At 43.7% G+C, this 11449-nt stretch overlaps 1 long non-coding RNA gene across 1 annotated transcript; it reads right to left on the reverse strand.

Annotated features, from left to right (window-relative positions):
• Nucleotides 1-8889: 8889 nt before the first annotated feature.
• LOC144737851 (uncharacterized) lies at nucleotides 8890-11245 on the reverse strand. Its single transcript, XR_013589084.1, has 2 exons — nucleotides 10612-11245; nucleotides 8890-9779 (listed from the first exon to the last, which is right to left on the reverse strand). It is a non-coding gene; the product is annotated as an uncharacterized LOC144737851 (long non-coding RNA).
• Between the last annotated feature and the right edge of the window lie 204 nt (nucleotides 11246-11449).

Raw genomic sequence — 11449 nt, forward strand, 5'->3', positions numbered from 1 at the left:
TGCTGATTTATGCAGTCTATTTCTCAAAATATACGGATTCGATGTGTCCAAGGAGTTGTGCTGTCATGTTTTTTTACTCTTGAGTGTCTAAGCAGCAGTGCCACTGACCCGGTCCTTAAAGGCCGCAGAGGCTTTCCGGTCTTCATTCTGTCTGAGATCTCAATTATTGAATCTCTTGAATAATTATCTTAACCAGACCCAGTTTTCATACCGTTTTCAGCTGTACACTAAGCAGTTGAAGATTTCGAGTTGCAGCTCTTGAGAACCAGAGTTGTGCCCCGAGGTTTTCCTAAGACCTAAGTCTTCTAGGGACATTCGAATTCCCGATTTTTATCAGTTGTATAATAGTAATACAGGCATACCTCAATTAGCACGACCCCATAGAACACTGATTCATTATAGCTCTCTTTGTCCTGGAGAACATTTTTACGAAAAAATTAAGAAAATTCAAAAATCGAAACAGTGCTCAGGAGTGATAACACGCAAGAGTGCTGGCTGAGGAAATGTACCCGCCCCAATCATTGTCTCAGCCAATGAGAGTGACGCACGCTCTTAGCTAACCAGACCCCACCCCCCGCAATTCATTACGATTAATAGTCACGATTACGTATATATTTTTGATATTACAGGTGTAGTGGTGTACTTGGAGACACACACTCTGGAGTTTGAGGCAACACGTTTATTAACAACTTTCCCTCACGAGATAACTCTAAAAGTATACTGGTTCTATAGTTAGGTGTGGCTACACTGTTAACTATGTGAATAGCGAGTTAACTACACAAACGGGTCACTGAGCCTAATACGCTGCCTGACCCACGATGCCGAGCGAAGACCGAAGACTCGGAGACGACGAGGCGCAGGACCCCAGGGATTCATACAGCAGGCTCCCGGCTCCCCCTCACGAGCGCTCGAGCCCCCTTCCGGGCCCCCTTGCTACCCTGTCTCCAGGACTACGCCCCCTAGGGCCTGCTCGCATGCCGCACTCGCTCCGGCCCCCCGAGAAAGGTTGCAGGCGCACAGCCGCACTCCTGGGGTAGTAGCTGGTGCTGTCTAGTGCCATCATTAACGCCACTACACAGCCATTCCTCGACTTACGAACACGCGATTTATGAACGCCCGCACTTACGAAGCAGCTTACATGAAATATATATTTTCACACTGACTTGAAACGCAGACTCGCACCTGCAAATTGAACCGAGGAACTATTTTGTACAGTGGAGCGATTTCCCACGAGATGTAATGAGTCAGCCTCGCACTGGGAGTAATTGTTTGTGTGTGCGCATGCACACGTGTGTGTGTGAGAAAGTGTGTGGGGAGCGGTAGTGCAGCGATTATCACTCTGCGCTACGAAAGCGGCGACCCGAGTTCGATTCCCGCTCACGGCGAACACCAGTGAAGATTATCTGAAGCTGTTCTGGGCCTCCCCCTTGGTCGACTCATCATCAAATGAGTACCTGGTGTGGTATATAAACATTTCCACTGGGGAGACAGGAGGTCGGGCGAGGTGCTGATCACCCACCCCCTCGTGTACCGTTCCGGCCTTCAAAGGTGCTCGCCAATAGCACTTGCCCCAAAGATCTGTTAAGGCTATATGGGGGATCTTTGTGTTTTGTCTTTGTGTGTGTGCACGCGTGCCCCCGTGTGTACAATTGTGGTTACTCATTGCGCCGTTTTTGACAAGCAAGCCAACATCAGGACTCAAAGTAAGTGAAAATGAAAGTTTTTTTATTTGTTACTTTATGTTTTATTTTCTATACAGTATTTTTTACAATTTTACATGCAAATCTACAATATTTATTTATGAGATTAATAATGCTTCCCTTTTTTTGAACCTTAACATGTTTCATAACACTGACCATATGGACATTTATATACACAACACATTACTGTATTGTGTTCTGACTTACGAACCATCCGACATTCGAATGGGCATCAGGACCTAATTGTGGTCGTAAGTCGATGACTGTTCCAAAATTACCTTTAGCCAAGTGAGAATTCACGAGGGCAGAGTAGAGAGTCTCGGACTCTCCCCAAAAGAATCTTCACATAAATTAGGACTGAGGGCATCACTAAGATCACGGAGGTCCTGGAGTTCTCAGAGAAAGACCCCGGATTGTGAGCGCAGCAGCAGCTCCTCCAACCTCATCTCCCACCGCTGTCTTTTAGGATGAGTACGTTAGAATCCACTCATGAGTACAGTACATACTGTTGATATAATTTAGAATTTGTATTTATTAAATAATGTTACCATTTGTATTATTAGTGCGATTACTGATACCCCAATGAACCCCTGATATATTGCTCATACAAAAGAAATAACATCGGCAATGCATCCCCATATATGTGTAGTGACATAGCGTTGACTGTTGTACAGCAGCTGCAGCTGGGCATGAGCGGGAAGACTATGCTCAGCTCCGCAGAGCTAATACCGCTGACAGCTAACGATGCTGTTAGGCTCTTAATTAATGAGGTATGTGTCCTAATGGACTCAGACATTTTTTTAATATTGCACCGTTACCCTCAATGTACATCAGCATATGCTTTGCTTATACTTTTTAAAATTATACATCATTTCTTAAATGCATAAAAATCTGATAAATAAAAACCAGGGTAAAAAACAACCGCAATACAAAATACATTAAAAACAGTGCACAAATATAAGGGGCCGTCCATAAATGACGTCACGCGATTTTGGACGATTTTTGACCCCCCTCTCGTCACACGGCCTCACAAAAAGTCAGACCCCACCTCAAATATGACGTCACAAAGCTCTGCCTCCCCCCCAAACCATATTTCCATTTTGAAAATAAAACATGCTTCAATTCGCTTTAAACTATTGTCATTGTAGTGCATATTTAATGTGGCGCTGCACTCTGATGTTGTAGGAAAAAAACATTTATTTTAAAAATCTATTTAATTAAGTAGAACGTGTTGTCTACATTTACTTAAAGTTGCGCATTTTGATGTCACGTCACATTTCTCACCCCCCCCCCTCGTCATGCATCGTCACAAATGTCTGACACCCCACCCCCCCAAATGCGTGATGTCATTTATGGATGGCCCCTAAATAAACATGAAATAACATTTCCTGAAACAAAAGTTTGTAAGGACAAGTCACTTCTTCATCGTGAAAATGTCTTGGTGACATTAAGTTACAGAAACGTCAACATGGATTAATGTTTATTATTGCACTTGTATGTAAATAGACAAGGTGTAACGGTGTGGACGGATCCTGTCGCCTCGGGGTGGGGGGGGGCTATTGTGGAGGGGAAAATCCTCCTAAGCCCACCGTCTCCGGAAGCCAAGGCGCCACAAAGTCTGACCTTGACTGGGGGCGGGACACGAATTGGCCAGTCAGGGCAGGCCAATTGGTGTGGGGCGAGGGGCAGTCGACGGGGCTGTGCGTGAGTGTTCGGTATGAATCCTTGCAGTCACGAAAGCTTCAAATCTAGAATTGTGCGTGATTGTTTGAAGGGCTTGTGTGGTTCCGCACTGCACGTACCAAGTTGATTGACAGAGGCTGTGAGGGCGGGACTAAATTTGTATATTTGTCCGGGCCGGCATTACTTAGTTGCTGCAGCACGCTGATGTTGTATGAGGGGCTCGGTGGCTGGGACTGTTGTCGGTGCTGCTGCAGTTGTGTGGACTGGCCGGTGCACGGTGCTGCTGGTGCGCGGAGTCGCTTTGTGCAGTGCTGCGGGGTGGACGCGTCGGTGGCTGGGACAGCTGTTGCACCGAGTCGCTGTGAGCGCTGTTTTGGGTGCGAGCCGGGACCCGGGCCTGCTGAAGTGTTGAGTCGCTCAGAGCACTGCTGGAAGCTCCAAAACCAAGTCCCGATAGTGCAGCTGCGTTGAGTTGTTCAGAGCCCTGTTGAAAGCGCCAACCAAGTCCTGAGACTGCCGTTACGTACCCTGGGCTTCTGCCACGTTGTCTCTTTACCTAAGAATGGTGTGTTCGTAAGGCTGGGTGCGAACGGTCGTCACGTTTTGCTGAATCTGTTTTGTCACCACAGTGTTCTGTGATTGTCAACACGCAGGAACGCTGTGTTAAGCTGTGAGCTACAGGGTTGAACAAGTGTGTGTTTGTTACTGTTGCCAAGAGTTTGAAGAGTTGGTTGTACTCAGAGTTGTGATTGTCGACACATGGGGGCGCTGTGTTAAGCTGAACTACGGGGTTATGTAAAATGTGTGCTGTTGCCAAGAGTTTTGAAGAGTTGGTTATATTGTCAGGAAATCCACCACAGTCCGTGCCCGTGTGCATAGTGCATCAATAGTGCATATCGAACCAAGGCATAGTTAATACATTCCAAAACTTGTTAAGATTCTCTGTATTACGGATGGAGTCATTGTCCATCTTTCTGTCACCGTTAAATTACATTTAAAAGTTCGCATTTGTGCTCTATAATATTGAGGGCATTGCATGGGAGAGAAATGGATTGGAACTCCTCTCCCATATTAAAAAAATGAGCAACCCTCACACAAGGATATCTATTCGGTTACATATTTATGATAACTAAACAGCAATGCACATAGAACATTGTTGTAAAGGGAACAATCTCCAAACTTGGTATTCTTGGAAACAACTGACATTCTATAACCCTTCCAGTTATTGTTCAAAATGTTCACGTTACATACAAAAAAATCACGCACACCTGTTGGTAATGTCTTGGAACATACCGTAAAATAAATTAAAACCGGTGCATATCGCTCTACATCGACACAGGGAACCAGTCACATTTATCAAGGTCGGTGATGCACAAATACTATATTGCTAAACATGATTACAAAGTACATATCCCATTAATCAACACAAATTGCCTTAACAAAATCACACTCACAAATACTACATCATTATTAAAATGCTATTATTTGTAAAAAAAAAGTTCAGCTTGGTTTTCTTTTTGGCCACTACATTTTTGGCTAGGGATTAAACAATGCCCATAAATGGGAATGCGTCTGCATGCTGTCAAAGAGACTCTTTAACTGGATTGTAACACTTAGCAAAGCATATAAATGTCTTACGTGAGCTATCGTAAAATATCCTGACACAAGGCAGTAAGTTTGAGTTTTATGTGTTTGAATATTGTCTGCTTGTATAAATTTAGACAATTTTCAGCATTTTTTTCCCCCAAATGTAAACTTGCCATTACACATGTTGGCGAAATGGATGAGTCATTTGTATACAGAACGTTAGACAAGCCCACACGGGCATTAATATTCATGATGTTACGTGTACACATAACAATGCATAAATTAGCCACATTATTCGTGCCAAGGTGGAATTGATAGCCTGGTTTGAAGACCTGGGAACAACCATTGAGTATTTCCAATATCTAACACAGATTAACAGTTTTGATTTGAAGCTTTCGTGACTGCAGGGATTCATATTCTTGGTTCTTTCGGTAAAGTCACGTAGAAGGGAAATAATAAAATAAAACAAATCTATATATTTAATATTTTAATTATTTCCATTCTACGCGACTTTACCGAAAGAACCAAGAAGATGAATACCTGCAGTCACGAAAGCTTTAAATCGAGACAAGTAAAACTTGTTTATCATCATTTCAGAAGATCAGCCCGAGTTTCGACTAAGTTTATTAATTAGGGTTCACAGTGTGAATAGATGGTGATAACAGTCACTTCCATAATTAGGATAATGTTCTGTGCCTTTTAAAAATACAATTATAAAGTACACCTTTCGGACGCACCAATCAGTGCATTCATTACTAAAATTCCACTGGAAATGCTTACCGGTTCCTGACGTTCCTAACCGGAAATCGATTCTAAAACTAGTTTACCGGTTGTAATTTAATTAATGCTGGTCTTTAAAGGTACTTTTGTAAAGATTGTTTTATGCTCGTGTTTTTTGTGTTACTTAATCTGCACAACCTATTTGGAGAAAATGTAACAATCACGTGACAAAGGGGCGTTATGGCATGTATTCATTTTACCAACCTGAAGTAAAAAAATAATAAAATTGTTTGCAAAAAAATGTGTTGGGATTTAAACCTAATGCCAAGGTCTCTGTCGCCAATACCCACTGCCTGACTTGCAATACCTGAGAGCGCTGTTCATGAAAAGTCACTCGGTGACACAAAACTGACTTTGCAATACAGTAATCCAGTGGCGGCTCCTGCAAAATCTCTCAGGGGGGGCAAATGTCTGGATGATTGATAAGGATACTGTCCACCCATGCAATGGATAAATTAACAGCTTAAGCATGTAAAGGCAACTTCACTTCTTTAATATTAATGAAAAATAAAGTGACTCTTACAATACATCTTGTTTGTTTCTATACTCACTATTAAAACAAACCACTCAAGTTTATTTTATTAAAGATTCCACTAGGTGGCGATAAATTATATTGTTGGATGAAACGTGCTTACGTATGATGACGTTAGCACGTATGATGACGTAAGCACGTTAGTGCAAGCCCTCCCGGAAGCCATAGAGAATGCATTGGAGCGCCCGCCGTTCGAAAAAAAACATCTTTGAATGTAAGTCTATGGGGCCACTCGGGGCGATTCTCAGCCGGAGTGAAATCGCCCAAAAAGAGGCGGTACTCCACAGAACGTGACATGACGCTGATTGGACTATATCCAGAGGCACAGTGATGGCTAGCGTGACTCTGTGGTTGAATGACATTGGTGGTGCGTCGCCCAATCGCCCTAATGAAGAAACCGCCCCTGCAGTAATCCCTCGCCAACCGCGGAGGTTCGGTTCCTGGAAAATCCCGTGGTAGGCAAATCCGCGGTTGGAAAAGTACACGGCCGCTGTCAGACTCGTCATAGCTAAACTCGGGTTGCCTTTCGATTTGCCTGTTTATGAACTAAACACCGAATACAATGCATTAAATTACACAATAACAATCTAAAACATAAATAAACGTTGCATTAACTTTACATACCTTTAATTTCAACGATAACGACGACGTCAAAGAGATGATGGGGGAAGGGTTTAATAAACGGTTTATTATTTGTTTCCCAATTTATCAATCGTGGCCTGGAAATTTGGGTATCCACGTGTAAACACGGTGTTCAGGAAGTCACATGATGCATGTGTCATGTCATTGCATCACAGGGTGACATCACTGCATTGCGTAACGCCATTGTTACAAATTTCGCGGGACCGTGGTTCTGGCGCTACAGCTCCACCCCGGAACGCGCAAGCGGTGGCCGTTCATTTTATTCAGGAGGCGTAGCACCGCCGTTTAAAAAAAAAAATGCAATGTACTCACCGCAGAGAACCGCAGCGACACGACCGCACTTCACGACAACTGGCGCCAAACTGTGCCACACGCCCTCCTCCGTTGCCTGGTGGGAGCCTCCGTACGTCTTTCCGACATAAATACGTGCTGTGCCGATAGTTATTAAATGTTTTGTTCCGATTCTGCGAAAGGGTTAATTTTGCCCTTAATTGTGGACCCGAAGCGTTGCGGTGAGTGTTGCATCTGTGGCCCAGAAGAAGAGAGGGTGGGCTGAGCCCCTCTAACCCGACCTTCCCCCATCACTGCATTGACACTGTCATCACTGTTAATACTGGTAGGAACCACCTGGTTCCACCAGCCCACAGGGGATTATTTTGTCCGTCCGTCGTGCATTCAAAAATGGGAGGGGTCGGGCTGGGTGGAGAGGGGAGGGGCTGGGTGGGGAGGGATGGGGAGGGGCTGGGTGGGGAGGGTGGGGCTGGGTGGGGGGGGTGGGAGGGGTGGGGCGGGGAGGGGCTGGTCACGCCGTGGTGCCCTTATAAAACTCAATGGCCAGCTTAAACTCAACGTTTAAGCTACTCACGCCGGCTTGTGCCTGCCCTCACCACGCCGCCGTTGACCCTGGCCATTGACCGAGGAACCCAACGTTCCTACCAGCTCCCTCCGCAGGAATGTATTATAAAATGCATGTAAAATTAATGTAATGTTTACGTGTTATGTTATTGTGTAATGTACTATATTTTATTCAGTGTTTAGTTCTAACCCCCTATTTTACTTTACCACCCGCAGATTTCCCGCGTTATTGCTCTATGCTGTAAATTATATTAATGATTTTACATTGAATTGTGCTTAGATATAGTGTACGATGTTTTGCTCTAGTCTCGGAAGCGAAATCCTTAAAAGGCGCAATCGGCTGTGTTAATGGTGAAAAACGCTCATTTTTTATATGCATTATATACTATGAGAGTTGCTTTCTTAGGATGGCATCATTATGTAATACTGGTGGTATTGATGTAGGCCCACGTCTACAGCCTGCTTTCCTGAATTTTCACTTGGGATTGGAGTGGCCTGCTCGGCTGATTGTAGTCTCCTGGCCTCCTCTCTGACTATCCCCTTGCAGTTAGCCAGACCCAATCAGAGGGGAGGGGGGATTCGGGAGACTACATTACAATTACACTCCACCGTTTTCACGTTGTTTTTTGAAATATGTTTCTATATCATCTTTTGATTTAATTGTGCACAACTTATCTTTAACTGACCCTCTGAAAAACCAATATCCCTGATTTCCTTGGGGTTTTATTATTTTATCTTTTATAAGCTCTTTCACACTCTTCTTAGATATCATGTACACCATGAAGCAATCATAATGAAGACCTATACACACTAAATCATCAAAGTCATATTTTGGATCAATATGTTGCCATCTGAAATCTTCTTTTTGCACCCAATACCTAGAGGACTTTATTTCTATTTTCTTCTCCGTCCCTCCTGTGGAATACGTTGCGTCGTGCTGTCTATGAGATGCCTTGCCCAGCCCCAACATTTTGATGACACATTGTTGAATTGTTGTTCCAAAATATGAACCATGTAAAGTAACTAATTTTAAAACATGTTCATTGGCTTTTTGTGATCTATAGAACGTGTATTGTGTTTTTTTCCAATTAATTCCCTTGTACACGTCTGTTTTGATTACATTATTAATATGGAAAAAATCTGTGGAAGAGTCCGTTTCAGCACCTTGATTTGCAGTGGACCTGGATCGGGTAAAGAAGGACTGAAAGTTAGCAAAAACACTTTAATAAATTGTAACGTCCATTAACACTTGTGTAGATTCACTCCTTTTGAATTAGTTAATTAATCGATTATGAGAGCCTGCGCTCAAACGCAAGTTGTTAGGATGCTGCAACGGCTCACGCGTTCGAATGTGAACCTCGCCTCGTGCGATCGGCTAACCGCGAGTGGCTTACGGATTCATAGGTCGTGAGTGGGAGCCGCCTTTTGGATTCGTTTGAAGGGCGAAAAGCCCGGGAAAGGGGTTCTTAGTCCTCTACACGTATGTCATGCTATTGGCGACACGTCGTACCAAGAGTTGCTTAGGTTATTGCCAAATTCACGGGTTTGATTGTTTCACATGCGTCTATGTGCAGTTGAAGACCACTTCAGCAAGCTAGTTGTTAATCATGATGATTTATAATTCTATAGCATCTTTCACCTGGAGGTCACAAAACAAAACTTTAGCATTTAAGAAATATGTTGTCAAAGTTATAACTTTTGTCGAATCGATTCAAATTTTGGATGATGCCTATTAGACATGCTGCACTATAACTACAAAAAAGTAGATGTCTCCAATTGCATCTACAAATACAGGGAGTGGAGTAGCTACTGCCTACTCAGTGGCCTACCAGACATGGCATACACAGCGGAACTGTTGCGTAGTATTCACCTGGAAGCCATTATTGTGGGAATCCTTGGGGTTTTTCTATTGAGAACTTGACAAAGCGTATCCACAACTCTTTTCTAAAACATCACAAATGTGCAGTGAATATGTGCGATGTTCCACGATAGTTAATTTCCTAAGGGAAACACAATCTGGGGTTAATGCGAACAAGAGAAGCAGCGTCCACTGTGACAAGACTGGAAATGCATTCAAAGTGATTTCCGTTTCAAATAATTAGAGGAAATCAACGCCATATTTGCATATGCTTCTTCGGGTTAGAGTCGCTCTTGGCATGTTTGGATAAATCTGTGTGCACCTGAAGCATCATGGACGAAATTAAATAATCTCCATGGTGCTGTTGTAAACTTTGAATTGGCCATAAAGTGCTTCTTATTTACACACCAGTGTGTTGCATGTTATTCTGTCCTAAATATGCTTGCAAAATATAATAATTCAGGCGTTACTGTATTAATACCATACTCGGCTAACATTGATGTACTTTTCAATACAATATATGTAAAAAAAAAATCAGCTTTTTAACCATTTTTCCACAAACAGATATTTCTTGGTTTAACACATAGGCTTTCGCGACCAATATCCATAATAGGTTTTTTGGGTTAGATCGCGTAAATATGTAATTACTAACCTCTATGGGGAGGATACTTTTCTTCAAACTGATGAAGCTAGTTGTAATTACTGGCGAAACGTCGTACTCGGATTGTAAATGTTGTGGCTTGGCTCTCCAACACACCGGTGTGTTGTACTAGTGACGAATTGGCATGTTCTGTTTACGTGACAACCCTTACAAGTTGGCTGTCGGGTGGTGACCGGGTTCTAACAACACATTTATATGTTTAGGCGATCTAACCTAAAAAACTTCTTATGGAAGAAATTACTCGAGCACTTAACTAGAAACAATGCCTGTGTTTGCGTCGTTTGATGTGTGTGATGGTAGAGAAAAGACTCACGGTGACGAGGTGACGTTCACAGAGAGGAAGCTATTTGCTGGAGTCTTGCTGTACTGTCTTGCGGTGGAGCTTTAAATAGCCATGAGTTTTACGCGTGATAGGTGGCATGGTTATTGTGATACCCTTTTGTGCTTGGATGAATGGTGACACCCAGTGACTGGTTTTACAAGAACGAGGAAAAAGGTATGTCTAGCTGCAATGACGCTCGGATATTTCACCAGTCTATTGTGATACTGAGAAGAGGAAGTTCTGGATGTCACAGGCTTTATCTCAGTCGTATGGCATTTGACGAGCAACTCACAACATTCAATCTCTACCTCCTGTGTAAGCATATTTTCGCAGTGGTCTCTTATGTGATGCACAGATCGGACTCTTTTATATTCCATTTGTGAAGCAAATGTCCACAGCTACCGTGTGTTCAGATACAATTGTAGTGAGTCCAACTGAGTCGCAGACGTTGTCTTGGTAGCAACACTATTACATAAACTCAACACAACAAAACATAATTCAGGTGTTGAACGCCAATCTAACCACGCTACGGCAGAACTAGACACGGTCCCGCTATCCCGGTCCGGACCACGAGCTGGGTCCCGGACCGCGTGGCTAGAGGCTTCTTCAACCCGACGTGGATCTTCTTCACCAACAGTCAAGAACCCCGAGCCCCACGTGGGCCCCCGTTATATCGGGCTGGGGCTGGCTCTGCCTCTCACCCCGCCTACCTTCTCGATCTCTCCGGCCCTTTCCCGAAGGCTGCCAAGACCTCCGCTATACCACGTAACCACCCAGCGGCCCCCATCCACCGGTGGCCTCCCACCAATATCATCCGGTCACGTGTCGG

The sequence above is a fragment of the Lampetra planeri genome, chromosome 74, assembly GCF_965212315.1.
Source record: "Lampetra planeri chromosome 74, kcLamPlan1.2.h2, whole genome shotgun sequence".
Classification (NCBI taxonomy): domain Eukaryota; kingdom Metazoa; phylum Chordata; class Hyperoartia; order Petromyzontiformes; family Petromyzontidae; genus Lampetra; species Lampetra planeri.